The sequence below is a fragment of the Somniosus microcephalus genome, unplaced genomic scaffold (genome assembly GCF_052327205.1).
Source record: "Somniosus microcephalus isolate GS21.2 unplaced genomic scaffold, FLI_Smic_1.0 unresolved_chr7, whole genome shotgun sequence".
Lineage (NCBI taxonomy): Eukaryota > Metazoa > Chordata > Chondrichthyes > Squaliformes > Somniosidae > Somniosus > Somniosus microcephalus.
In genome coordinates, this window is record NW_028225185.1 from 47,889,549 (window position 1) to 47,895,708 (window position 6,160).

General features: G+C 47.2%; 1 pseudogene; it reads left to right on the top strand.

Moving 5' to 3' along the window:
• Nucleotides 1–4,584: 4,584 nt before the first annotated feature.
• Nucleotides 4,585–5,620, top strand: LOC147086887 (uncharacterized; annotated as a pseudogene).
• Nucleotides 5,621–6,160: the final 540 nt, after the last annotated feature.

A 6,160-nucleotide genomic window follows, 5' to 3' on the forward strand; every position in this document is an offset into this window, starting at 1 on the left:
TTACCTTAAATTTGTGTCCTCTGGTTACTGACGATTCTGCCACTAGAAATAGACTTACTTACTCTATCAAACAGATCATGATTTGGAAGATTGATATTAATTCTCCCCTTATGGAAAAGGACAAAGATAGACCAGGTGTAAAAGTTCTCAATTGGGAAAAGGCCAATTTTACTCAGCTGAGGAGTGATTTAGCAAAAGTGGACTGGAAGCAGCTGCTTGATGGGAAATGAGTGTCTTTGCAGTGGGAGGCATTCAAGGAGGATATAGCGAGGGTTCAGAGCAAATATGTTCCCAGAAAGAAAAGGGTGGGATTTTCAAATCTAGAGCCCCCTGGATGTCAAGATGCATACAGGATATGAGAAGGAACAAAAGGGAATCCTTTGTCAGACACAGAGAGCTCAATACTACAGAAAGCTTAGAGGACTTTTGAAAGTGCCTGATTGAAATTAAAAAGGCAATTAGGAAGGCAAAGAAAGGTCATAAAAAATGGCACGCAATATCAAGGAAAACCCAAAGATGTTTTATAAATACATTAAGAGCAAGAGGATAACTAAAGCAAGAGTATGGCATATTAGGGACCATAAAGCTAACATGTGTGTGAAGGCAGAAGACGTGGGTATAGATCTTAATAAACAATTTACATCTGTCTTCACAGCACTGGGGTAAGGCACACATTGTTGTTAAGGAGGTAGAGTGTAAAATATTAGAGGAGATACATAGTGAGAGAGGAACTATTAAGGAGTTTAGTATAATAGCAAAATACTGCAGATGCTGGAAATCTGAAATAACAACAGAAAATGCTGGAAATACTCAGCAGGCCAGGCAGCATCCGTGGAAAGAGAGACAGAGTTAACGTTTCATGTCTGGGACCATTCATCAGAACTGGAAAAAGCTGGAGATGTAACAGATATTAAGCAGGTGCAGAGACGCGGGGGGGGGGCTGTTAGGAGGGGAGGAAGGAATTGTAAGAGGCAGGAAAGATAACATTATGCAAATCGGAATGGCAAATATCATACTGCATGAAAAATGGGGGCAGGGAGAATTAGCTGAAATTGTTGAACTCAATGTTGAGCCCGGCAGGATGCAAAGTGCCCAATCGAAAGATGAGGTGCTGTTCCTCGAGCTTACATTGAGGTTATTTGAAACAATGCAATAGGCCGAGGACAGAGAGATCAAAGTGGGAGTGAAGCGGTGAATTAATGTGACAGGCGACCGGAAGCTCAGGGTCAACCTTACGGACTGAACGGAGGTCATCCACAAAGCGGTCGCCCAATCTGCGTTTGGTCTCCCCAATGTAGAGGAGACCGCATCGGGAGCAGTGAATACAGTATACTACATTGCAGGAAGTACAAGTAAATCGCTGTTTCACCTGGAGGGGGTGTTTGAGGCCCTGGACAGTGGGAAGGGAGGAGGTAAAAGGGCATGTGTTGCATCTCCTGCGCTTGCACGGGAAGGTGCCAGGTGAAGGAGATGTGCTGTTGGGGTTGATTGATGTGTGGACCAGTGTGTTGCGGAGGGAGCGGTCCCTTCGGAATGCTGAAAGGGGAGGTGATGGGAAGATGTGTTTGGTGGTGGGTTCACGTTGGAGGTGGCAGAAATGGCGGAGGATGATCGGTTGAATGTAGAGGCTGGTGGGGTGAAAGTTGAGGACAAAGGGAACCCTATCGTGGTTCTGGGAGGGAGGTGAAGGGGTGAGAGCAGAAGTGCGGGAAGTTGAACGGGCACGGTCAAGGGCGGTGTCAACCACGGTAGAGGGGAATCCTCGGTTGAGGAAAAAGGAAGATATGTCAGAAGCACTAGTATGGAAGGTGGCATCGGCAGAACCGATGCGGTGGAGACGGAGAAACTGGAAGAATGGAATAGAGTCCTTACAGGAGGCAGGGTGGGAGGAAGTGTAGTCCAGGTAGCTGTGGGAGTCGTTGGGCTTGTAGTGGATGTTTGTTGAAAGCTGATCGCCAGAAATGGAGACAGAGAAGTCAAGGAAGGGAAGGGAAGAGTCAGAGATGGACCATGTGAAGGTGACAGAAGGGTGGAAATAGGAAGTAAAGTAAATGGACTTATCTAGTTCAGGGCGAGAGCAGGAAACGGCACCAATACAGTCACCGAAGTACCAGAAAAAGTGGTGAGGGTGGGGACCTGAGTAGGACTGGAGCAAAGAATGTTCCACATATCCCATGAACAGGCAGACATAGCTAGGGCCCAGCGGGTTCCCATAGCAACACCTTTAATTTGGAGGAAGTGAGTGAAGTCAAAGGAGAATTTCTTCAATGTGAGAACAAGTACAGCCAGGTGGAGGAAGGTGGTAGTTGATGGGGACTGGTTGGGCCTCTGTTCAAGGAAGAAACGGAGCGCCAGAAGGCCGTCCTGGTGGGGGATGGAGGTGCAGAGGGATTGGACGTCCATAGTGAAAAAGCGATAGTTGGGGCCAGGAAACTGGAAACTGCTAAAGTGACAGAGGGTGTCGGAAGAGTCCCAAATGTAGGTTGGAAGAGACTGGACAAGGGGAGAAAAAATAGAGTTGAGATAGGAAGAGATAAGTTCCATGGGGCAAGAACAGGCTGAAACGATGGGTCTACCAGCGCAGTCTGGTTTACGCATCATGGGAAGGAGGTACAAGTGGCCTGTGTGGGGTTGGGAGTCTATGAGATTAGCGGCCATGGAGGGAAGATCTCCACAGGAGATGAAGTCAGTGACACACTTGGAAACAATGGTTTGATGTTTGCTAGTGGGGTCATGGTCCAGGCGGAGGTAGGAGGAGGTGTTGGAGAGTTGCCGTTCAGCTTCCACATGGTAGAGCTCGGTTCGCTAAACAGCATTAGCATCATCCTTTTCAGCAGGTTTAATGATAATGTTAGGGTTGGATCGGAGAGAATGGAGTGAGGCAAGTTCAGAAGGAGTTAGGTAGGAGTGAGTGAGGGGAGCAGAGAAATGGAGACAGCCGATGTAACATCGGCAGTTAGCAATGAAAAGATCTAGAGAGGGTAAGTGGCCAAAGGGAGGGGTCCAAGTAGAACGAGAATTTAGAAAGCGGGAGAAAGGATCAGCCGTGGGGGGGAAGTCTCCTGGCCAGAGAAGTGGGCATGGAGAGGAAGGCGATGGAAGAAGAGCTCAGCATCGTACCGAGCTCGAAATTCATTCTGAAGGGGGCGTAAGGGAATGAAGGTCAGGCATTTGCTGAGGACTGATCGTTCGTGGTCGGAGAGGGGAAGGTTAGAGGGGATAGTGAAAACACGCCAGGGGGTGAGTTTGGAAGAGATGGGATCAGAGGAAAGTAACGGGGAAGAAAGTTTGGCGCGGGGGCTATGGTGTCCATGAGTTGATGAAGCTTGCGATCCTTGACATCAGAAAGGAAAAAAAATGTTTTTTGTTGAAGCGTCAGATGAGTCGAAGGATGAAATGGAACTGTGGACCAGACAGCATTGAAATAGAATGCATTGGTGCTGCTGAAGAGAGAATGATTTTTGCCATTAACATTTGCAACATTTTATCTGTCCTGCCTCTTACAAAAGTACAGAGTGTTCTTTCAATTCCTTCCTCCCCTCCTAAACCGCCCCCCCCCAATGTCTCTGCACCTGCTTAATATCTATTACATTTCCAGCTTTTTCCAGTTCTGATGAAGTGTCCCAGACCTGAAACGTTAACTCTGTTTCTCTCTCCACGGATGCTGCCTGGCCTGCTGAATATCTCTAGCATTTTCTGTTGTTATTTAAGGAGTTTAGTGTCATGCAATGCAGATAAAACTCAAGACCCGGATGAAGTTTTTTAAAAAGGGAGAAAGGGATTGACCAATTACAGGCCAGTCAGCCTTAGCTCGGTGGTGGAAACATTACTGGACGAATTCTGATGGCCAGTATAAATCGGCAGTTCGAAAGGCATGGATTAATCAAGGACAATCAGCATGGATTTGTTAATGGAAGGTCGTGTCTGACTGCATTTTTTGCAGAGGTAACGAGGAGTTTCATTATGGGTAATGCATTTAATGCAGTCCACATAGATATTAACAACGCCGTTGAAAATGTCCCACATGGCATGTGACTCAAAAAAGTAAAAGCCCATGGGATCCAAGGGCAAGTGGCAAGTTGGCGGTGGCAGTGGACTTGAGGGGAGCGAGGCAACGGCGGGGATATATAGAGTGGGAGAGGTGCAGGTAGGCCCCACAGCGGTGGCAGCGGCGGTCCTGAGTGGAGCGAGGCAGCGGGGGCGATTTAAAGAGTGGGAGTGGCGCAGGTATGCCCCACAGCGGTGGGGGCAGCGTACCTGAGTGGAGCAAGGCGGCGGCGGTGATATAAAGAGGCAAGGAGCAGGTAGGCTTACCAATCTCCGAGCTCAAAGGGACGGAGAGAGAGAAGTAAAAAGTAATCGAAGTGTGACGTCACCAGAAAGCAGGTAAGTGATTGGTTGGTGAGTATTTCTCTCTTCCTCATTTTTTCCAAAATTAAATCTTGTGGTTTCTAGTCTTTAGGGTGTCTGTAGTGTAGCAGGGACTGCTGGTAAACCAAGGCCCTTATGTATATCATTTAATTGTATTGTAATTGGTGGAATTGATTTGATTTAATTTAATTTGAATTCATTAAAGGGTACTCCATGGCAGGAGTGCTCGGCCACATGATATGCTCCTCCTGCACGATGTGGGAAATCTGGGACAGTTCCTGTGTCCCTGACGACCATGTGTGCAGGAAGTGTTTCCAGCTGCAGCTAATAACAGACCACATTGCAGCGCTAGAGCTGTGAGTGGATACATACTGGACCATTCACGATGATGAGGAGATCTTGGATAACATGTTTAGGGATTTGGTCACACCGCATGTAAAGGCAGCACCGGCAGTAAGGGAATGGGTGATCACCAGGCAGAGTTGTAGGTGCAGGCACATAGTGCAGGGGTCCCCTGTGGCTATCACCCTCTCAAACAGATATACCGCTTCGGATATTGGTGAGGGAGATCACTTATCAGAGGAAGGCAGCAGCAGCCAACTTGCTGGCACCGTGGGTTGTTTCTGCTGCACAGGACAGGAGGAAAAAGAGTGGCAGAGCTATAGTAAAAGGGAATTATATTGTAAGGGGAATAGATAGGCGTTTTTGCGGCCGCAAACGGGACTCCAGGATGGTATGTTGCCTCCCTGGTGCAAGGGGCAAGGAGATCTCAGAACGGTTGTAGAACATTTTGGAAGTGGAGGGTGAACAGCCAGTTGTCCTGATGCATATGGGTAACAAAGATATAGGTAAAAACCCGTATGAGGTCCTAAAAGCTGAATATAGGGAGCTAGGAGGTAAATTAAAAAATATCACCTCAAAGCGAGTGATCTCAGGATTGCTCCCAGTGCCCCGTGCTCGTACGAGTAGAAATAGAAGGCCATTTCAGATGAATACGTGGCTAGAGGAATGGTGCAAGGAGTAGGGATTCAAATTCCTGGGACATTGGAGCCGGTTCTGCGGGAGGTGGGACGATTACAGACCGGACGGTTTGCACCTGGGCAGAACCAGGACCGATGCCCTAGGGGGAGTGTTTGCTGCTGCTCTGGGGGAGGATGTAAACAAAATGGCAGGGGGTAGGGACCCTGAGCAGGGAGACAGAGGAAAGGGAAACGAGGATAGAAGCAAAAGAAAAGAAGTGGAAAAATAAAGGTGGCAGTCAGAGAAATCAAGGGTATAAATCAAACATGGACACAGTAAATAATAATTCTTAAATGTGTAAGATTGTTAAAAAACAAGCCTGAAGGCCTTGCGTCTTAATGCGAGGAGCATTCGTAATAAGGTGGTTGAATTAGCTGCACAAATAGAGGTAAACGGATATGATATGATTGGGATTACGGAAACAGGGTGATGAAGGCTGGGAACTCAACATCGAGGTGTATTCAATATTCAGGAAAGATAGGCAATAAGGAAAAGTAGGTGGGGTAGCATTGCTGGTTAAAGAGGGGATTAACACAATTGAAAGGAAGGATATTAGCTCTAATGATGTGGAATCTGTATGGGTAGAACTGAGAAATACCAAGCGGCGGAAAACGTTAGTGGGAGTTTTATACAGACCTCCAAACAGTATGCGGATGTTGGGGATGGCATTAAACGGGAAAGTAGTGACGTGTGCAATAAGGGCATAGCAGTTATCATGGGTGACTTTAATCTACATATAGATTGGGCTAACCAAATTAGTAATAATACT